This window comes from Polistes fuscatus, unplaced genomic scaffold, assembly GCF_010416935.1.
Source record: "Polistes fuscatus isolate 324 unplaced genomic scaffold, CU_Pfus_HIC Scaffold82, whole genome shotgun sequence".
NCBI lineage: Eukaryota > Metazoa > Arthropoda > Insecta > Hymenoptera > Vespidae > Polistes > Polistes fuscatus.
Genome location: NW_025113165.1, coordinates 63,247 through 88,273, shown reverse-complemented (window position 1 = coordinate 88,273; position 25,027 = coordinate 63,247).

The window sequence follows — 25,027 nt, the reverse complement described above, 5'->3', positions numbered from 1 at the left end:
ATCTTAGGGATGGATTTCTTAGGATCCAGATCCGCTATTATCGACAATACCCTCGGATGTTTAAATTTTAAGAATATGTCAGTACCCTTTTTGAAAAACGAAAGTATTTGCATTCCGTCACGTTCGTCCAAAATTTCCTACTGCTACGTTAAAAATACGGAAATTTCAGAAGGTTACATGCCTCGCTTACAGCTTCCAGCTGGCGAGGCTTTAATTAAAAATAATAACGGTAAAGGATTTTTCAAGATTTCAAACACTACGTCGGAACCATATATGTTTGAAATCCCGTGTTTAGAACTTTCGGACTTTTAAGAAGATACCCTTCTAAATTCAGGATCCAATACCAGTAATGAAACTGACAATCCTGACACGTCCGAGGTCCTATCCTTTATCCATACCATTTTTACCAAAAAGAATGGAGAAGAGATTCCCAAGTTAAATACTCTTGAGGCCAAACCTTCCCTTACCTCCTCTCGAGCCGAATCCGTCAAGGCTCTTCTCCGCCTCGATCACTTGAATTTAGAAGAGGCACGGTATGTTTGCAAATTAATAAAAGAGAATGCAGACATTTTCTATTTACCGAGCGAACCACTCGGGTGTACTGACATATTAATGCACAAAATCATTACGAGCGACAATGCTCCCGTTCATACCAAACAGTACAGATTTCCTCCGGTTCACAAGGAAGAAGTAAAAAGACAAACTTCGGAATTGCTTAAAGACGGTATAATTCGGCCTTCTCTTTCACCATATAACTCTCCAATATGGATCGTACAAAAAAAATCGGATTCAAAGGGTAATCCCAAATGGCGAATGGTAATAGATTATCGTAATTTAAACGAGAAGACCATTGGGGACGATATGGTAGAGAATTCACATTGGTAACCGACCATCGACCTTTAGTATGGCTTAAATCGGTTAAAGACCCCACCTCACGGCTCGTAAAGTGGAGTCTCAAATTAACGGACTATAACTACAAAATTGTCTATCGACCTGGTTCCTCTAATGCAAACGCGGACGCTCTTTCAAGAAATCCCTCGGATGTTAGCAAGGTGCTACCCGTAGGTGCGAATAACTCTAGCGACCGCCGGGTGCAATTCGAAACCGGAGACGGTCTGACCGATAACGAAGACAGTGACCTTGACATCACTATGGACAATACAAACGTCCTCAATGAAACAGCTGACGAAATAAACAACCTAACGGAATCACCGTATATTTTAAATAGTACTACAGAGACGGACGACACAAGTTCTGACGCGGGGAGTACAAGTGATTACAGTATCCTTTATTCCCCACAGCAAACACGCGTTGACATTCACACGCGAATGCTCACGTCAAATGTAAGTATCACTAGAAATCCGATAACCTTACGAAAAGATAATCTAATAATTTTCACTGATCTGGAGGGCACGCCGTGTGACGCGGGTGCAGAACTTCTTAGCGAATCAAATCTTCTACCCAAATTTTCAGACTTAACTTTAGCACGCGCTAAAGTTACCAAAATTAGCAAATTTTACTTAATCACTATTCCAATAAAGGAACATTGCACAAATAGTGTTGAATACAAAATTTTGGTAGAAGCATTGGGATCTCTACTCTCCGTCACATACGAGTTAGGTCTCACGTCAGTCAGTATAGCAAAAACCTTATATTTTGACAACATACCATGGCAACAATTTTAACGAAAAATATGTAATATTTCCGACAACGAATCTTGTAAAATTACAATTTGTACAGGAAAGGTAACAACTCCACCTCCAGAAAAGCGAGAAGGAATACTTGTCGAATGCCACTCCTCACCTATCGGTGGACATAAAGGAGTCACCAGAACTTATGCCAGACTTCGCGAAAAGTATTTTTGGAGGAACATGAAACTAGATGTTCAGGAATTTGTGAAAAATTGCGAAAATTGCCAGATTAAAAAACTAACTAGAGTGAAATCAAAAGAGCCAATGATTATCACCGATACGCCGGGGGCTGCATTCGACAAGGTGGCCATGGATATAGTTGGTCCACTTCCAGAGACCACGTTAGGTAATAAATACATTCTAACCATCCACACAGGACTTACTAACAAAATACCTTATCGTTATACCACTTAAATCGACGACATCAGTAAATATCGCCGAAGGGATGGTCAACTACCTTTGTAACATATTCGGTGCTCCAAAATGTATCCTAACCGATCAGGGAACGAACTTTACAAGTTCTTTATTGAAAGCCATCGCAAAACAAAACAAATGTAAACACGTTACGACCTCCGCATTTCGACCACAATCAAACGGATCTTTAGAAAGATCACATATTTTTTTAACAGAATACCTGAAACATTTTATAAACAAAAAACGCGAGTGGGATCAATGGCTAACGCATGCTGCGTTCTCTTATAATACCAGCGTTCACGAGGGAACAAGATTCACCCCTCATAAACTGGTTTTCGGTAAACAGGCCAACGTTCCCTCCGAAAACGAATTAATTAACGATAGGATAGAGGATACATATCTACAATATTATTTAAATCTTGTAAAAAAAATAAGGGCATCTCAGACTATTGCAAGACGAAATTATGTAGGAGCAAAAGTAAAGTCAAACATATATTACGATCGAAATGCTCAAGGCCAGAATCTTACAGTTGGTCAAAATATATATCTTTTGAAACAACCAACCACAAAACTTGGAAATCAATACTCTGGCCCCCACCAAATTTTAGAAGTGCTTCCGAAAAATAATATCAGAATTAATTATAAGAATGGAAGTAGAGTAGTCCATAAAGACAAGGTTAAAATTTGTAAGAAATAAGCATATTCCTTTCTAACATTAGTTAATAACATTTATTTAAATTTATTAAGAAAATGTTTGCCAAAATCGCCATCGTCATGGCCGCACTTATCTGCACGGCAACCGCTTTACTTGGATACGACTGCGGGGGAGCAGCCGCCAACATAACCACCGTCTCGCTCCTGGGTGCGGGAGATTGCAATCTCCCAACAATAACGCCGACCAAGACAACCACCTACGTGCAACTGTTACAATTAAAAGACTATAGTGAAACAACGGTTTTCCAGTGTCGAATAGAAATAGACAGAACAATCTTTTATTGCGGTATAAGTTCGCACATCTCAGCCGTCCATGGTGGTCGTCGAGTATACCTACTCGATGTATCATCAGATGTGTGCAAATCTATGATAAATACCGGAACTTTTGCTCTAAATTCTTTTACACAAGTTAGTGGCCTTAAAGTTAATACCACCGATTATCGTAGTATCACCTTAGCTGGCTCCATAGGAACCGACTGCAGATGCCTTGGTACTCAATATTCTGATACCGACGGTACGTGGGATAGTGTTGTTGTACAGGGTACTATGCGTGCGAATCTCAGAACTTACACTGGCTCTATTAAAATAAAAGAAAACATCATTTCTCTAAGGGGTCACGTCAGCTGCATCTTTTCTGAGGGTTCCTGCCTAACCGATGAAAACAGGTCCGCCTTTTGGACGGTTTTTCCATCTACATCGTGCAATTTTGACCAATACACAGCACTATACGAGGGTCTGGCAACGAAGATCACATCGGTAACAGAAAATAAACACTCAACTACGATGTACACCGTTACAGAGGGGGAAACAGTATTTTGCATTAATTGGGAAAGACGAGCATCACCTGTGTGGGTACAGACTGATTACGACCGAACATCCAAAATTGTTCGTTTTGGAATCCAGAAGGGAAAGACGTTCACAACAAAGGCAACAATAACACCCAATAACATCGATATATTTGCCTATGTAAATTCTAAATTTGTGTACGTGGAAAAACATTATCGCAATCAACTAGAAAAACTCTATACAAGTGTACTCCTACAGCGATGCAATTTGGAAAGACAGGTAATCGAAAATGCACTTGCCCTGGCATACGTTCTCCCCGATGTCTTCGCCAGAACCATCATGAAGAAACCCGGATTTTTAGCGGTTGTCGGAGGTGAGGTAGCACATATCGTCAAATGTATCCCAGTACCTGTAAAAATTAGGCACACGGAAGGATGTTACCGAGAGCCGCCTGTGCTGCACCAAAATTCTAGCATGTTTTTAAAACCAAGGTCCAGGATTCTAGTAAGCGGGGGCACGCAGGAGCCCTGCAACCCCCTTCTACCTCAAGAGTATCTTGTAGAGGAAACGTGGTACCAACTCTTGCCAAAACCTACTTTTACCAGAGAACCACACCTATTAACACCGGAGGTGGAAATGAAGTGGAAATATACCGACGCGGGTTTTCTCGCCACGAGCGGAATCTATTCACAAAGGGACCTGGATAACTTGCGTGACCACCTGATGTTCCCAATCGAGCAGCCATCAATAATAAATAATTTTGCTAGGGGAGCAGCCGGCCACAAAATCCAAGGAAATAAGTTGGACATTGTCAATCTAGTGAGTGAAAGTGGATTAGAAAAACTAACGGAAAACATCACCTCACGTATGTGGACGGGTCTTTTAAAGTTCGGTTCGGTTAGTGCGGCTATCTTAGGAATAATTGTGATTCTCACATTTATAAAACTCGTAATTGACTCAGTGCTGCGTGGATATGCTTTGCATACAGTGAATGGGTGGAGCATGCACCTCCTTGGCGCCATTTGGGGATCATTGACTAACTTATTATTACATCTGAAAAACAGAAACGAGCGTCAAGGTACACCAAAAGATGTAAAAGAAATAGAATTAGGAGAAATCGTATCAGAACAACCGGGAGTTCAAATCACAAGCGACTCGCAACCTCAAAATTCGGGTAAGCATGTACGTTTTAATTTAGAAGACGATCTCCCAAATAGTTCTGATCCTTTACGAAGCACCAGAAAATAGTTTTCCTGGTTGCTTCTTCTTTAAGGGGGGAGGTGTCACGTCCTAGTGACGATTTGTACTATCCAACGGCTGTGATTTGTCCTCCTGTCATATATACGAAAAATTTTAAAAAATTCTTGTCATTTATATATATTTATTTGGATTTGCGCATAATTACGATACGATTACTGTTAATTTACCTCTGTATAACAAATAACCGCACAATAACTTATATTATATTCACTATAAATCCTATTTTGTATTAAGTACTCTTAACCGCACGATAACTTATGTTATATTCACTGTAATCCTATTTTGTATTAGGCACTCTTATGAACGACCATCGATAATTATCATTTTTAACAGTAATAATAAAATATATGTCAATTGTCGTTCATATGAAAACCTGCTTTACCGACACTTATTATTTAATACTCAGATAATATAACAATTACTACTAGCATTTAACTTTATTTAAATGATTGCTGCAAATAACATTGTTATATATTTCATCTTTCTTCTAATTAAGATTTCTTCTAATTAGGAGTAAACTCCGACAATTATTAATAATTAATAAAACAAATAGTTAGTAACATTTATATAAAGTGGTGAATGCTAGCTTGCACATAAAATTTCTACCGTCGTAATAAGGCGCACGTGCAGTTCCGAGAATTTCTGCCTGATAGTAACTTGACACCTTAGTCGCTACGGAGAATTGGCGGTTGATAGCAACTGATATTTTTCTGAGGCAAATTCCATTCCCAGCTGACGACAGCGGTTTAGCGCTTAATGATAACTAATATTTTCGCACGTGCAAAACTAAAAGATCAGCACATTCTTTTCCCACGGGATGGTAAGGGTCGGTAGTGGAGGAAGCACCTAGCGCGAGTGGGGTACCTCCCACTCAGCCGTACGGGACCCAACGTAGGGAGCTTAGAGACTCCTCTCAGTCAATCTATTCGGCAACCCTTATACTTATATAACATAAACTCTACTCTTAACATATAAATCTTGAATATTTTGTACTTATAAAATTTTACTAGAAAGTGTCTCTTCCAATACAGAATTCTTGAAAAGTATTTTTGGAAAAACATGAAGACAGATGTTCAGGAATTCGTAAAAAATTGCGGAAATTGTCAAATTAAAAAACTAACTAGAATAAAGTCAAAAGAACCAATGATTATCACCGATACGCTAGGGGCTGCGTTCGACAAAGTAGCCATGGATATAGTCTGTCCACTTCCAGAAACTACATTAGCTAATAAATACGTTTTAACCATCCAAGATTTACTAACTAGATACCTTATTGCTGTACCACTTAAATCAGCGAAATCGATAGATATCGCCGAAGGGATGGTCAATTACCTACGTAACACATTCGGTGCACCAAAATCCATTTTAACCGACCAGGGAACGAACTTCACAAGTTCTTTATTAAAAGCCATTGCAAAACAGTACAAATGTAAACACATTACGACCACCGCATTTCGTCCACAATCAAACGGATCTCTAGAGAGATCACATATTGTCCTGACGGAATATTTGGAACATTTTATTAACAAAAAACGCGAGTGGGATAAATTGCTAACGCATGCTACGTTTTCATATAATACCAGCGTTCATGAGGGAACAAGATTCACCCCTCATGAACTAGTTTTCGGCAAGCAAGTGAACGTTCCCTCGGAAAACGAATTAATTAACGAGAACTTAGAGAGTACATATTTACAATATTATTTAGATCTTGTAAGGAAAATTAGGGAATCTCAGACTGTTGCAAGACGAAATTTGGTAGGAGCAAAGGTAAAATCAAAATTATATTGCGATCATAATGCTCGAGGCCAGAATCTTACAGTTGGTCAAAACGTCTATCTATTAAAACAACCAACCACCAAACTTGGTAATCAATACTCTGGCCCCTACCAAATTTTAGAAGTGCTCCCGAATAATAATATCCGAATTAATTATAAGAATAGAAACAGAATCGTTCATAAGGATAAAGTAAAAATTGTAAAGAAATAATATATAATCTCGAGAATATCACCATTTTATTATATTCAAATTTTAACAACTATTGTAAAATACTTTTCTTTTTGTGAAAATTGTATGTCTTCGTCCAAGAAGAATGTATGCCATCGTATGCAGTTTCATCATCAGCTGTTATATCACCATGGCGACCGCCTTGTTGGGGTACGATTGCGGCGGAACAGCTGCTAACATAACATCAATATAAATGCTGGAGACGGGAGAGTGCAATCTCCCCACCATATCACCCGACAAGACGAAGATATACGTGCAATTGCTCCAGTTGACGGACTACGACAGCACACCTGTTCACCAGTGCCGTGTCGAGATTGATAGAACCATCTATTATTGTGGTATGCACTCCCACATTTCTGCAAAATGTTAGTGCAAAAACCGGATCGACCAGTGCTATATTAAGAAACAAATTATCAGAAAAAGCAAAGAAAATATTAATCTAAGCATCGATAATTACTTTCGATTAACATGACAGCCTTTCACCAGGAGGCGGCAGTAACGGATTTATATACAGATAGTAGCAAAATTGACTGTGATATAACTGAAATGGAGACACAGGGAAATACAATGGCGAAAAAACGCGTTCGTTTGTATCCGAAACCTAGAATACCCGAGAAGAGGGATAGAGCGGAGGAAAAAACATGCGAAGACCCCGACAAAGAAGAAACCCAGAACGTTAACGAAGGAAGTACTGTCCTTTGGCGGTCAAGAATGCAGAAAAAAATTGAGGATCTTTCGGAGACCATCAAAGATCTAAAAAAACGAACGAGGAATGGAACAAACATGGAGGTAAGTCTACGATCTCGAGCACGAAATAATCAATATTTAGCTGACACTTTAATTATACATATATTATCTAATCAAGACACTGTACCAAATGAAGAACGCAATTCGTTAAACCAGGACACAATCATGGATCAGGAATTACCTCAATCAGGTGTACACTCTATTTATTCTAACTCTTCAGACCAGTTAATAATTATTTATTCCACTGGCGAGCAAATTGATATAGATTTAGATCTATCTTTACCATACAGCAATTATCATCAATTTAAACAAGCTCATAAGGAATTTAAAATAAACTTTTTAGACAATTTATTTGGACATTTATGCTCAGTATGTGACAGATTGTGGTTTCAAAAGGACTTATAAGAACCATTTAATGAACATAAGGATATTCTAACATAAATTATACTTAATGTAACTATGGAAAGTACTAAGCATTGTAATAGATGCACACAAACTTTAAACAAGAAGAATATTTCTTTAACGTCAACATATAACGGCTTCAAATATCTAGATGTGTCTAAGCATTTACCACCTTTAGATTTAATTTCTGAAAAATTAATTTCTCCTCAATTTCTGCTTTAAGCAGATCAGACGTCTGAGACATGTGAATAGTCAATACGACATTTAGGATCAAGTAATTAACGTGTCTGTTTCAGTAAATACAATGGTCAAATCTTTTCCAAGAAATATTGATGACGATTATTGTATAAATGTAGATATCAAACGTAAGAAAATTTACCGATCTAATTACTTACATGGCATTCTTAACCGTTTGAGTACGTGTCTTTGCTGTTTTCCCGTCCAAAAATGCCAAGCGGCACGTTAGCGCTTGTTTTATTCCTTCTTCAAGAATGCCAAGGGCGCTATTGCGCTGTTTTCAGCTTTATACGGTAGCTGTAATTGTTTCAGTTCAGTGTTGTATATATATACATATTTGTACATTTTAATTATATATATATATTATATATTATAATTGAAATTAACATTTGTTCTTTTACTAGCTGTATCATTCTTTTACTTTTACCTGAAATAAAGTGGTAACCGTAAAGTCGCGCATCGACAGAAACCGAGCGTGTCGCGGTTATCGGTTTCGCAGCCTAGAGCGCTTGCACTGTTCGAGGGACAGAGGAGAAGCGCAAAATCGCTCCGTGGCACTCAAACGGTTAACAAGCATACAATTAAAGCTTGGCTACAAATTTTAATACCATCTCCGTTGTATAGAATGTACGATATTAAAATTGATGATTCATTTTTTAATGATAATCAAATTCACGACAAAGTTGAACAAAATGATATCAACGAGCACATTCCTGTAGAAGAGAGTCTTACGGTGCACCAACAGACATTAATGTGGCATGAAGAACAATATTTACGTATTGCACCTGACGAAGAAAATTTATCTCAAAGCTTATTATTTGATGAATTTTTTATTTTTGTTTTATTTCTTATTTTATTTCTTATTTTAATTAAACTCTTCTTTTTCTTCTTCATGTATAAATAAATAAAATTATTGTAAACGAAAAATATTGAGATAACGATGATCGTTCTCTGGTCTGGATGCAAGGGTTAAAGGGCGTTACTATTTAGATAACTGTTTGTCAGGATTAATAGTTAAGAGTACACATATATTTAATCATACATAAGATCACTTAAACATAAGGCTTCAAAATAACATAATCATAAACGTAAGAAAACATAAAGCATAAAAGACGTAACACATAAGACATAAGAACTAATAATCACTCAATAAGAACACATAACACTTCAACATAATACGACCACTTAATATCTCGACATAATACCATAAGACTTCTTAATACTTAATCATAATACATAACTCCAGTGCAATCATAATACCTTTCGAAGCGCAATCATAAGACTAACCCTCTTTCTTATGCATCGGTCCTATCGCCGACGGAGGGGGAAAGGGTACGCAAGGCGGTCCTAGTCCCTTTTCCGATCCATTATTGGTCATCAACCGTCTTTCTTCCAAATCTACGTAACCCCCAGAGTGGGAGTGCGTACAAAGCGTTCTCGTAATCTCCACAGTCTAGACCACCAGACGTTACTTGATCGGAAATAAATATTATATTCCTTTCTTAAGAGGACCCTTTCTTACGAATTCTACAGTTCCATCAGTTTTCTATTCTATCGTAAAACAAACTAAGATTAGATTATCCTATAGCCTATCCTAAACTAATATTACTCCGTTACATTATAATTATTTTTTTGAAGTTATTTTTGAGGTTATTGATGCTATATTCGTTTTGGTACGCTAAAGAAGTATAACTTCTTACGTGCGTACATAAGTACACACACCAGTTTCTTCTTTATTTAGAAAAAAGGTTCTCTTTTTATAACCGAAATATGACTAGAGTGGTTTCGTATCGGTATCGATGGGTCTTAGGGATATAAATTACCTGAGTGTTTATTTTAGGGATAGCAAGGCTTGCGTTAATATCATATTTACATAGATCGAAGAGAATATGAAAGAATGTTTTAGGAGCTGGCTAAATCGGCAGGTTGAAAAAAGACGCTAGAGATCAATGGGAAGTTTCCTCGATTCCCAAAACATCTTTTTTTGGAGAAAACCACGTTTCCTTTATCATGAAGAACCTAAACGATCTCGGATATATAAATGGACATTTTTAGTTCGACACAGACAAACAGTACAACCGGATGGATAATACTACAAATTACGTGTATTATCATTATTGGAAAGCACACTATCGGGATTATATTTAGCAGTTTCATTTTGTTCGAAAATATTATTATAAGCGGGTTTAAAAGCCAATTATTTTTTAGGATCAATGTATTGTAAGAAAGTATTCCTTGTTTTTTCTTAATAAACGAAAATTGTTTTGTATTAACAATCCATTGTTATTTAAATAATTCAATGAAATATACTTTGTCAATATAATTGCTAAGCTTTTAAACTGTCACTATTGATTTTTTTTTACTTTTTTTTACAAAAACTTCACGATACTGAAACTTTTACGAAAACAACTATCAAATTTTATAAATGTAATAATTATTCAATTACATACTATATTAGATACAATTATTTTACAGTATATCGAAAATTTTAGTATTACTTATTTGCTAACCAAATATTTTTTTATTGTTAGTGATAAAATATCACTATAATTATTTCTTATATTTTCTAGCACAAAAATAAAATAACATTCATTTGTACGATAGTCCTATTATAAGAAATTGAAAAGTACGTTCTGAATGATTTGATTAGTATATTATTTGGGAAATACAGTTATATTATATATTTCGTTTAATGAAATTTTTAAAATAATCTAGTGTAGTAAAAACATGATTTTAAAACATTGATTTAAGGCATATTCTTATTATACTCTGTCCTATTTACCCACGCCATACATTCCTGTAGAATCGTACCTAAGTCCTATCTATAAACTCTTATACTAGTAAGTCTTCACTAATAAATCCAATTAATTAAATAAAATCTATTTAACTAAAAGTAAATACATATCAGAAAAATTATGTTCATTCTCATAAGAAAACAACGTATTCGATTTTGCGACAAGTTTTAAATATTAAGTATTCAAAAATTATCTACTCTGAAAAATTTAATCGAGACATTTCTCTTTCGTTAAGTTTTATTTTATACTACAATCATGTCGAAACGAGGGTAAGAGGTAAACTTTCAAACAGTCTAGGAAGTGAATATAAGACGTTGCTATTATTTAGAAATCAATACAATCGGTGGGACCATCTTCCGACCCTGTGGGGATAAATTTTAGATGATAGAAATAAAAAATGAATGCTTTCTCTGTCAATAATTACTCTTAAGAAGCATCCAACGTGTACGTAAGGGAATTGAATCTAGTAGTTACTTCTTGATACCTAAGTAGTTAATTTGCAATTTCAATAACTTTACTCGAATTACATAATTTCTTTTAATAGTCACAATTCTTTAACCGAATTTTTATTAAAACTGAAAATACATACAATTCATTAAAAATTATATTTATGTTTGCATTAAAACGTTTAATATCAAAGTGATTTTACATAACTTGTGGCGTTAACACAAATTATTTATTATTAAGCAATACATATTATATTAAAATGTTATTTTGAAAAGATAAGTTTAATGTAGCTATATGAAATGCATTTATCTTACTAGGGGATTATAGGTAACCCCCAAAGCGCTGAAATGCATTTATTTGTGTTGACTCGATTAATCAAATCTCGAGATAGTGCAATTGAAGATAGCCTTTCATCGCGAGTAAACTTACTTTAAAAACCAGCTCAATACAAAAAAATGCCAGGACAAACCAAAAAAGGACGATTTTATATAATCTTACAAAAAACATTTTTTAATCTATGTAGGACAAACACAAAAACCCATACTAAGAAATTCGAGACTGTACTGGTTTTACCTTTGTTTGGTTTACCTTTTATTTGAAATATTTTAATACGGCACATTGCAATAAGCGTTGTGCATAATATTGAAGTATATATGTTATTATTATTTATTTAAATAAAACTACTTTCATATGTTTGATAAGACATTAATTTCCTCGCACCATTGCAGTTATGATAATAATATTGAAAAGTTTAAATATATGGAAATTTATTTAAATTATGTTCCTGATAACCATGGTTTCACCGGTTATCGGTGTGACCCCTGTAGCGCTTTAAGCTAATTTACGATTAGTATCGGTTGCCGGTGGTGGCTATTATATGTAACGTTTGAACATTAATATGTTGTTCAGTGTACAGCTCGAATTAGAAGTTTTTATAAGAAAATACATTTCTATGACAGGATATATCAATCTTAAGAATTATTTGGACTTTGATCATCTTTTCAACAATTTTCATGCTATTTCTTTTAGAAGTATCTTTATTGAGATTGATGGCAATCAAATTGAATTTAACTTTTATCGTAATACTTCTTATGAAATAGTATCTGTAAATACATATTAAATGGTTGCTTAAGAGAATCTGTCTTTTGATAGAACTTACTAAAACTAAATTTGTATAAGTAAAACTTCAATAACAAAAGGAACTATTATATCGAAATAATTTCTCCCATATTGTTTTCTTTTAATTTATGAAAATAATTATCTCATCCGAGTTTAAGAAGGTATGATAAAAATAATTTTCTATTTTCTTAAGATAAGAAATTTAAATTATAAAAACTAAAATATATTTTATAAAATTTTTAATCGATCTTTTCTTTTTGCGATCTAAAATATTAACTAAAATTATGTTTTAGACATTTCGTTATTCAGTATTGTGTAGGTTTAATTTTTTATTTCCCCGCTCAATTTTTATCTCGTTGTAGGCAAGAAATGTCTAACTTAAAAAGTCACTTAAGAAAGAATCAAAAAAATTCTTGCTGCCAAGGTTCAAATTTGGTATACTAAGATTATCGAGACAGTTGAATATAAATTAAAATTGAAGATAACACAAAAAGAAAAGAATTGATCTACCACGGCAAATACATAAGTTTAAAAAAATCAAATTTTATTGAAATTTGGTATACTAATGTTTTGAAGTTACTAGTTACGAATTAAAAGTCAAAATATAAAATAGATTCAATATAGTGGACATATATATATATATTGAAAAATTTGTATATTTTCAAAGAAAATATTAAATGTATCATTTTTGTAAATATACCATCGTATACTAATTGTAAGATTAAGCTTATTATATTACCTGATTGCTCATAATTTTAGTTTAACAATATACCAACTTTCATAACAATACCCGAAGCACCTCTAAGCACTTAATTCTTGTTCATTATGATTATTTAAAGTGCTAGTTAAATAATGCCTGAATAGATATTTTTGCGACCCCAGCAACTTGCATATACATATTCCTCAGTTTTCAAAATCTACAAATAGTTCTTTAATTGTATTCTTATAAAAGAATTTTACAAAGCTTTTACATTAAATTTATTATCATCTTAATTTTCTTTAAGAAATATATTATTTATATAATATTATTATTGTATATAAAATATAGTTTATATTCTTTTATAATTATTTATAATAACAGATAAAAACTGACTTTCTTTTAACAAAGTTAATGATGCTTAAAACAAGCATTTAGTTCTTCACACAGAGGTAAAAGTGTCAATCCAGTAAAAAAACATTACTAATGCATAAATTTACATACTCGAATAAAAATAAATGAAAAACGTTTTCCTCTCCGATATTCAATGTTTTATGTCAGTATATCCAGCTCAATAGTTCAAAATTTATAATTTTTAATTTTCTTCTTAAGATTCTGATCACGTTTTTGAGATTTGGGATAACTGCGGGTTATCAAAATTCTACTCCTTTAACTCCCAAGAAACTTTTATAAACAGTTAACATCTCTGAAGATATAAATAATTCAGATAAACTAGTTCCGTTCATAAAAATGCAATCAGGCAGATTCTTTGGATTTTATATTCGGACCTCGCTTTACAATATAATTTAATAGAAATGTTTCAATGTCTTATGTCATTCATATATGTAGAAACTATTATTATTAAACCAGCGTAAAACAATTTCTATGAAATTGGTTTAAGCTTCTTACACGATGAGCTAGATCCGTCTAAAGAAGGTTTAAGATATTACATTCAGAATAAAAAAAATCTATAAGATATATTATATTCTCTTTCATCTTTAGATAAATATACTCATAAGTTTGCTAATAAAACTGTTATTAATTACAAAATCGTTTAATTTAAATAATGGACTATTTTCTAATCGAATAAGCTTGACATAAAATTTACGCCCTTTAAGGTCAATCTGCGTTAAAAACTTCATTAAAAATTGATCACTTTATATATTACACAATAATTTTTCCTAATATAAAATAGCTATTATGTGTATAAATTCCTACCATTAATCATCAATAAGATCAACCCTTAAAGAAGGGCTCCCTCTGTCCGAAAATATGGTACTCATTTACAAATCATTCTTATTCGAATTTGTGATATATATTATACAATTTTTGTTTTTAATTTCGGTCACTGATGGTATACATTTACAAAATTCAAAATACAAACAATTGTAATTAGAGTAGAACTTTTTTTTAATGATACGAAGAATCTTATAGGAATTTCCTCTTTTATTTAAAATAATTAATTCATTAGATGATTTTAGTATTACAAAAATGTTATCAAATTTTTTTCTATTTGTTTAAATTCATTATACGCATTCAATCGTATTGGACGAAGCTTTAAGTTTCAAAGATTGCATAGAAGTGAAGAATCCTAGATCTAGAACGATTGAAACATTTTATCTATTAGGATAGGTGGTTTAACCCTTGAAGATATTCGCTTAAAATCTTATCTTTACTTACAATTACAGATGTAAAAATAACTAGCTTCTTTATTTTAAGTTTTATTTTTTTTAAGCTTTAATTTTTAATTCTTATTAATTTTTTTTTGTATTTACTTTAATAATTTTTTTTTATTCTTTTCTTTTTATTTTTTATTCTTTTTATTTTTTATTCTTTTTATTTTTATTTTTTTATTTTTTTTTTTTTTTTATTTTTTTTATTTTTTATTTTTTTTTTTTTTTTTTTTTTCTTTTTTGTCTTTTTGTTTTTTTTTTTTTTTTTTCTTTATTATAGTTTTTTTTTTATTCTCTTTATTCTTTTTTTTATTTTTTAAATTACATTAATTTTCTACTTTACAATTTGTCCGTGAGCATAAGGTAAATTTTTTTTTTGATTACCTTAAAATAATATTTGGGTGGTAATGTACTACCCTTCAAGGTTATCGTTTTCTTTTATAATTTTTATGGATATAAGTTTGCCGGATGTTTCCTTTTTAGTCTTTTTCTAATGTGAGTAGTAAACGTTTCTGCTGCTAGTTGGCTGGAGTGTAGTAACTGCGGGTTCTTCTTCCTATATTTTGTTGCAAAAATTTCTATTTCTTCCATCATTGTCATTAGTACAAGGTCTTTTCGTATATTTCACTCCGTATGAACCATATGGTACGTCGACTATCATTCTTAGTATTTTCGATTGCATTTATTTTAGCTTTATTATATAATTCATTACTGCTGTTCCTATAGTGATAACCCAAAGGTTCATTATTGGTTTTATAATGATTTTATAGACTGTTAATTTATTTTCTAGGCTGACCTCGAATTTTTGCCTAGCTTGTCGAATTACTATGTTATTTAGTCTAATATCCGAAGAGTCTTTTTTATATAGTGTGAAAGCGAAGTAGATGTATTTGCTTGTGTTTGCTTTTATCCTTTTTTCATCTAACTATTTTTCTATTTTTCTTACGTTTTCTTGTAAAAAGGTCATCGCTACTGCTTGGTCAGAATGATAGCTAGTATATAGCAGTGTCATCAGCAAACGTTAGTATTTTTCTTCCATCGTTAGTTGGAATATCACCTGTATAGAGTGTGTATGGGACAGTGTATCAGTGGTAGGGTCTAAGGACACTTCTTTGTGGTACATCAGCTTTGATTTCTTTAATTTCAAAGTACACATCATTGATTTTTATAATAAAGGTCTTGTCCCTTAGATATGATGATGCAAGTAGGTTGTGCATTTGCATTGGTAAGAGGGCTCTAGATGTATCTACGAGCCCTACATGCCACACTTTTTAGAATGCTTTTTTAATGTCGGTCTAGTTGTAATAATTTGTGAACCCTACACGTAAGATAGTAAGTTTAGCATTACGAACTCCTGTGCTGAGACGGATTTGTTACCACCAATCGACTGGAAGTAATCCTGCCATTTCTGTGAGGTAATTTTTTGTCCTGGCGGTGCATATATAGCCGAAATTTGAAATTTATTAGTGTTAGATTGTACTGTAACTGTAGTTGCTTGATTGTGTTTGTGGCAAATTTGACTATATAGATGGTGTTTCATGTCACTTTTCAATATAAATGCTTGTAACTTCGTATGCCTTCCCTGATGGGATGTCTTGTTTTGAATATATTGTAATATTAGATTTTTATATAGTTTCTTGTGGTGAAGTCTGTGTGGGTTTTCGAAATGGGTATATCAATATTGTTATTGCATAAGAATGTTTCTGTCTCTATGACCCTTTGTTGCAATCTTTTAGCGTTTAAAAATGCTTTTTTCAGGATATCTCTATTATTATTTCTTAGTTATCACGTTTGTGAGCAATTGTAGCTTAGTTATTGTTTGTTATTTTACTATTTCGTTTAATTTTATTATTATTTTTGTTAGTATCCTGTATTGCTAATTGATTGTTTGAAGAGTTTCTTGATTTCTGTAGCGTCATTTGTTTCCCTTTCGTTTATTAATTGTATTGGAAGTCGTCTGTGCATAACTATTTGAGTCAGTAAAATTTATTTTTTCCCCACATTGTGTTTAGAACAGAGTACCTACGTATCATCTTATAAGTAAGTTACCTCTTTTTTGTTGTACATTTTGTTGCGGATGTACTCTGTTTGGAGGAATTAAGAAGAGTTTTTTTGAAGATACTTTCTTATCTTACAAGCTTTGTAACTAATTAGTAGTTGTTTCTTTGCAATTGTAGCACTTTATTGACTCTATCTTTCTTAAAATGGGGCAGTTAGTTGACAAGTGGTTTTGTGCACATCTTACGCACGTAGGTGTTCTATTGCAATAATTTTTTGTATGTAGTATTGCTGAAATCTTATGCACTGCTGCATATCTTTTTTTATGTCGTGGTGGTTCTACGCTTATTATAGTATTTAGCATTTTGTTTATCCTAAAAATATCCTTGTTATTGCTTTCAGGCGAGAATTTTCCCATAAACAACGGCAATACTTGTTTCATATCAAATTTCGTCATACAATTTACTTCTCTTATCTCATGTCCCAGCTTAAAATCCTTTTTAACGGTTGTATTGGTTTTTTTTCGGATGTAAGCCTCTGATGACTGTTTTGTAGCTTTCTTCCGTCTTCAGCTGATATGTGTGACGACTGCGTTTTTTGACTTTAGTACTTGTTTTACTTTAAGAAATATTTCTGGAGTATTAGTTTGTATTTTTAACTTGATGCAATTTTATTTGTTTTTAAATATAGTTTTTTGTCCCTGTTTTGTATAATAAAACAACTCTATAAGGGGTTCTACAGATTGAGCTAGAAAGTAAATTGGTTGTGATTTAATAAAATGAGGTGTAGCTTCTTTACATACGTTCATCTCTATCTCTTCTTCTAATGAGTTAGACGAATTTGATAGTGATATTTCTTCAAGCCAGTGTTGCATCTCAGAATTGTTTGCATATGGAGTTATTTTACGCATATTATTTGCTTGTAACTTCTTTCCAGTTATTATTTCGATCGTCAATACTTGTTTTAGCTACTATTTTCTTCGTAATTTTGTTATCCACAAAACCGAACTTGTGCTCGGATTTTTGAAATCTGCAGTTTTGTGTATGTTTAACTTATAATAATTTTTTTTAGGATATATTTATCGCCGTTAGCGATAATTTTAATCGATTTTCGGTACATTTCATGGCATTATTAGAAGATCGAACCATCGCAGCACTCGCTAGCCGTGGGTCATCTGTTTACTTTAAACGCTTTATAAAGTTTAAACAATGCTCGGAAAAAAGTCGAAGTCGAAACAGGTCTTCCTGCTTTAACAACCTTGCTGATCAACCAGAAATATTTATGTAAATTTCTGAACGCAAATAGATCGAAAACAGACTAATCGATAATCGACGATTCAAAGGGACATTTTTAATTTTAGTCAAATTTTCTAAATAATCCTTACGTTTGCTCCGGTATATCTTTTTCTCTTTAGAAACATCTTCAAAGATTTTATACCTTTACTACATTGCTTTTAAGTCAAGTGTTAAATTCTAGCCGCAATTGAACAATTTGCTTTAAAATCTTTTCAATAGTAGTATGTTTTAACATCTAGCCTTCCTTCAATTATAACTAAATAATAAACTATTAAATTTCTTATTTAGTTCAGTGCCTCGATTTAGTGTTCCTTTTTTGCAATTTAATACTACTTTTAACAAAATCCCTCATTTTCTAAAAATAGCGAATATTACATTATTTAAAATAAATACAATATTTTTCTTATACAAAAACTAATTTCTGCCCATTATTATCTGTTGCTTTATAAAAATTACTAAATACAAAGTAAGGTTTTACTTGATTACTTCATTTTTTACTTTCCCTGTAATCCTAAATGTTTTTATGAATATATACCGTCTTTTCGGACAGAAAGAATATTTTTTATAGGTAAACGTAGATAACAGTTAATTTTTTATTAAATTGAAAATTTATGTCAAAGAACATTGAACCTTGCAAAACTTTATTTATACCTATTTCTACTAGGATTGTGTCAAAATGATTGATTTTTAGAAAAAAGTTACATTTTCAATAATTATCGTAGATAATAGATACGTAGATATAATGTAATACGTATTATGTTAATAATATTATATAATACATTATATAGAAGAAGAAAGAAGAAGAATATATATTATAGAAGAAAGATATTATAGAAGAAGAAAAGAATACATTATATAAATAAAACGTAGACAATAAAATATAATACAATACTGTAGTAAAAAACTAACGGGTTCACGATTAGTTGAACTACCAGTAGAAAATATAAGAAGAAAAAAATTGACGACATAAATCTATTGTTTTCTGTTATTTCAATTAAGTTATTCTCCTCGTCATCATAGTTGTCAGAAAATTCTAGCTCATCGGATGTGTCAAATGTCATTATTTTATCTATATTATCTTCAGTTTCCAAAATTTATTGTTTTTTGAAATCCGAATACTACCCCTATATACTATTTATTTCTTTTATTGATGTCATATTTTTAGAATGTTATGACATTTTTCGAATAAATGAGCCGTTTATATTGATAATAACCTAAGACTATTTTTTTTCCGCGAAATGTTTTTAATGACAGTTGACTTCCAGTTGTAGATGTTATTATAATCAACAACAAAAATATATTAAAATGAACTTAGGCTTCTTTCAAAATAAACGGCTCAAATATCTACCAAAAAATAATACACTATATACAAAATAAAAATTTAGATCGAAGTATGGTTGGCTTACTTTTCATTCCTTCAAATTAGTACTTACAACTTAATACGCAACAGGGAAACACTTTTGAACTTTTGTACTATGATTATTCTCTTTCCTATAATTATAAATTTGTTCTGTAACACCTACCTTACTTTACAGTCAGTTTACACTTTTGTAATAATAGACACTTTCAGACAATGTAATAAAAAGATTCATTCCGTTTTCAGTTTGTCCTTCAGAGAGCACATTTAGATAATCTTATTTTTTGTATTGAGTGTATAAATTCAAAAGAATAAATGTCTTCATAATTTTTCTGATTGGTCAAATTGACCAGTCGTAGTAAATAGGAGAGGCTACAACTACTTTCCCTCAAAAATAACAGGAGAGGAAAAGTAAGTAATGAAACATTTAATGTATGCATATTTTTAAAAATTCCGTAAAAATAAATAGCCACGTGATGAGATTGTATGTGGGAAATTATACCCAAAAGTTTAAAAATTGTTAATTCGGCCAGCAGTAATAGGTTTAGCGCTTATGTGAACCTTCAACGATATCTCAACGAGTAGACAATATAAGCTATAAACAACACTATGTAGATTATTTCTTTTTTACTTTTATCAGTTATATGACGAAATATCTGAGATTTAAAAAAAAAATCTGTGGCTAATAACAAAGCATTATAGTGCTCAATAGTTAATAAATGTAAATACTTCTGACGAATAAGAAAAATTACATTTTTCTTTGAAAATTATTCGATAAATATTTTTGAAGTTCTTTTGGCGCGTTTGGGAAAATGTGATGAGAGTGAAATTTTTACGAGCGACATGGTAAAAATCAACACCACGAAGTTTGTCGGTATTTACGATGCGCAGCATCATACTTAGCGCTGCTTGACTTAAATGATCGAGCGGGAAGTAGTTCTATCTCCGAGTCATGGCCGTTGACGCATAAAGTAATTCGATATATCTCCCTTATATTTAGTGTGGACAGATTTTAATATTTTTTTTTATTTTTATAAATATATATATAATAGATCAATCGATTGAAAATATGTTTTCTTTCTTTTTTTTTTGTTAAATAAATATTTAATAATAATTGGTAGCTTATCTTCTCATACTTTCAATCTCTTTTCAATCTCCCTTTTTATCTGGTCACGCTATATATATATATATATTTATAAAACTTAATAAATAAATAAATGAATAAAAATATAATAATAAAAAAAAAAAATAATCGGCTTACATTAGCGAATATTATCGATCATCAAGCAGGGAGCGGGAAACAGGTTTCTTTATCAACTATATTCTGTGTAAAAATAAAATTAACGACGACGGCAACAATAACTTTTTTGAAGTAATTTTTTTAAAGTTATTTTTGAGGTTATTAAAGTTATATTCGTTTTGGTACGCGGAAGCAGTATAAATTCTTACGTGCGTACATAAATACACACACCAGTTTTTTTTAAATTGTTGAGATTGTTAGATTTATTTTATTATAATATGTATAGGAAAAGAGAAAGTAGAAACTAAATATAACTCCTATGTTGTAAAATATTGTAGATCTCCCTGAAAATCCGATCATTTTCTATTTTTATATTATAATTCAAAAACTATAAAAAAAAATAGAAAGTGGCTTACTTTAATCTTAAATTTTATTTAGTAAACAATTACTAGATTGCCCACGGAAACACTAAATTCCCCAAGGAAGTCATTTTGACTACTTCTTAATTCTAATTATAAAAATAGTTATGTACATAATGACACAATTTCTTAGAATATTGTGACTTTTTGTACAACATATAAATTCGTTTATTAATAATTGTGTGTGTGTGTGTAGTTACCTCCCCCCTCCTTCATTTCCTGTATATATATGTGTTATACCTATATTGCCCAAAAGCAATCATTTTTACTGCATGGGAAATTTTAAAGAATCAAATGACTCTTATTATTGAATTGAGTAAATTTCTTATATGACCAGTTCGACTTTGTATCTAAATTACAGTACATGATAAATTGTCGATTTAGGGGTACATATTTGATAAGTTGCAGTTGCTCAATAAGACTTGACTTATTAAGACGGAGTGGAGATAGCGGCGGCTTGGTATATGGGGAACCCATTTGCATAAAATGTACAAATAATAATGAAACAATTATTTTTTGTCCTAGTGAAGTAAATTTTTTTGTTGGTAATAACTTATTATATAATTGTAAATAATATAAAAAATAATAAAAATTCATTTTAAACAAATTTCTTTACGCATTACTAATTCTTTCACGATGCAGTCATTTTGACTGCTTTTGGGCAATATAGGTATATACTAAGTTGCAGTTTTTCCAATGTTAATAAAAGAAAAAAAAAAGCAATAAAAAACCTAATTTCTCCTAAACTATATTTATTCATGTAATGTCCTAATCGGTTGTATAAATGACAAATAAAGAGCATAGTAATACTAGCATGGTTGATGATTTGCACTAATCAAAGAACTTCTTGAATCAATTGCTTCATAGATATGCTGCATGATGAAGAATGCTCATTTAAAATTTATAAAATGAAGTTAATTTTTATTATATATTTTTATTTCTTATATCTTATATTATGCTATCTTATATTATTTTACAAAACGTAACTGCATAGATCTATAAAGTTCTTCTTAACAAGAACCTGAAAATATGTACAAACAATTTTTTCCAAGTTCGATCCAGTAACTCCAATAATAAAAACAAGTGTAAGATATCTCATATTAACATTATAAATAAAAAAAAAGAGTTCATTTTACCATAATGTCGATTGATTGAAAATCTGAAACTTATATCTATCTTAATAGTACTACATTCAGTGAAACATCCGCAAGTTTAAAAATAATTTATTGCGGTTATTCAATCTAAAATGCACAAACAATATAATTTATAAGAAGTAACCGATCATTACTTTTAATGAGGTAAATATAACCACTTGTTAATTTACCTGATTGTTATACGAATTTCAACGTCTTCACAGAATACAATTCTGAAGTATTGATGATATGTATATTAATGCAAAACTGATTCCTTCTCTTTGTGTATGATTTGATATTCCCTTGACAGGTACAGCCACGTTAGCTTGACCTAAAAATAGTTCGCGTTTCCGTATCAACGTCATATGTGCTATGTATATATCTACATTAACGCACGCGAGTTTGATATACCAAAATAAAATCAAAACTTCTACCTTCAAATTATTCATACGTCAAGAATAAAATTTGAAATAAAATTTTACAACGATTTAAAAAAAATTTTAAGCTACAATTTATTTATTAACAATTCTCTCAATCTCGTGTAGTTGAAGCATTAATTATACGAATAGTACCTTAATAGTTAGACGATATTCTGTAAAATTATAACCTTTTCGAGGATATTGATATATATATATTTAATCATGTTCAATGATTATGAAATATGAAAAAATAATTTGAAAACAGACAGAAAAAAATTTTTAAAAAAAACTTCCCTCATGAAGGATCGAACACTAACCAGCGGCACGAAAAATAATAACGCTACTATATACGCTAGCGCGCCACTTGATAAGTAGTCGAAATTAAGATAATATAAACATATATACAACAAAATTAAAACTTTAAAACCTTTTTTCTCAAAATTGGATCGGCATTTTGAAAAAACCCTTTACCACGATAACACCCTAAAAGAATACTACTAATATACCAAAGCTCGTTAAAATTTGTGGGTATCCCAATGTAAGGTCCCCTGGCTAGTCCATGGATATTGCGTAAATTTAATCATTACCCTAAGTCAACGTCAAAACGTTACCATAAGCACAATTAGAATTTCCTGCGTAGTAACGAATGTCGAACCATGAATCAGTATTTTCTACCGAGTGATGGAACTAAAGGGTAAAAGAATGAAAAATGAAAAAAGGAAGAAACAATAAAAATTTGGCTTAAATTTTGATAATAATAGTAGAAAGTTTTGAACCATGATAAATTTTACACCTTTATTATTTCACGATCCTTGACTAATAGAATTTTTCATTATTTTCATTCCTCAAATATCTAAAATAAACTAACCGAAAATCGAAATGTTAGTAACGGAAGTTCGGGAAAATTTTTTAAGGTCATAATAAACGTATCTGATTTCATCCTTTTATTATCAAAATATTTACTTCTATAAGTAATATAATAACCATAATATTCTAAAATAGATATAATCAATTAGAAAATAATTTTAATACGAATAATTAAATGTTTGTAATAACGTAGATATGTATATTGGTAATTAATTATGTTTTAATTTATAAATAAGGTAAATAAATCGATAAAGATAAAAGTCAAAGGACAATTCATTTTATCGTTAAATTATCATAGGCAATTTCGTTAAACGATATTTGGAAACGACGACTGTATGATAAAAGGTTCATATATTAAGATTTTAAGTCAATATCACTTTCACGACAAATATATTCTTTTTATTTTCTTGAATAGAAAAGAGAAGAATATTTACAGGTTACACGTACAGCATTTCGTCATATTATTTTGCGGAAGAACGTTTCTACGTAATTGGAGGTGAATATAGAGTAGTTGATACTTCATTACGAATACTTCCAAACAAGAAAGGAAGTTGAACTATTTTAAACATTCATAGCTCACAAGAGACATTTGCTAAAACCTTAACGATCTCGTAAATATATAAATATTCACTTTTTTATTAAACATTTTTACCCTATTGTTAGCTCGAGAAAAGATCTTAAGAGTTGATTTCGAAGAATAATTATCCGAAAACAAGATCTGTTCTTCTTTTCCGTTTTTTTAATCGATAGATACATATAGACTTCTCATCAAACAATGAAAGTAATGAAATCATTCGAATTATCTCAGACGAATAGAATGATGAAAATTAGAATTTGCAAAATAAATATGTCAATGAGCATTATAAACAATTGATTAACATACAGAAAGAACATATCCAGAAAATTGAATATTTTCGTTATTTATCGAATCCTGAGCAATGTAATTTTGTTTAATCCTTTCTGTTACAAACAATAGATAAAATCATTTATCATCGTACACACTTCTTGTATTTCACAAATTTCAAATATCATAGATAAAAAACTAGGCTCATCTATAACCAATTAAGAAATCAATTCGTCTCTTTTCTTACAACTCCATTGCAGGAAGCCGAATATCTTCACGCAGTTAGTTATCTTTGCGAACTTATTAGAAGCAATTGATTACTGTTAAATATTATTAGCTTCTTGTTACAAGCAATAGATTTTAATCGAACGATTGTAGTGTAACATCCCTATTATTTGAATCATGCTTCGATGATAAAGTTAAATTAGTGTCCGAAGTCAAATTAACTACGTGACTTATTCGAATAGTG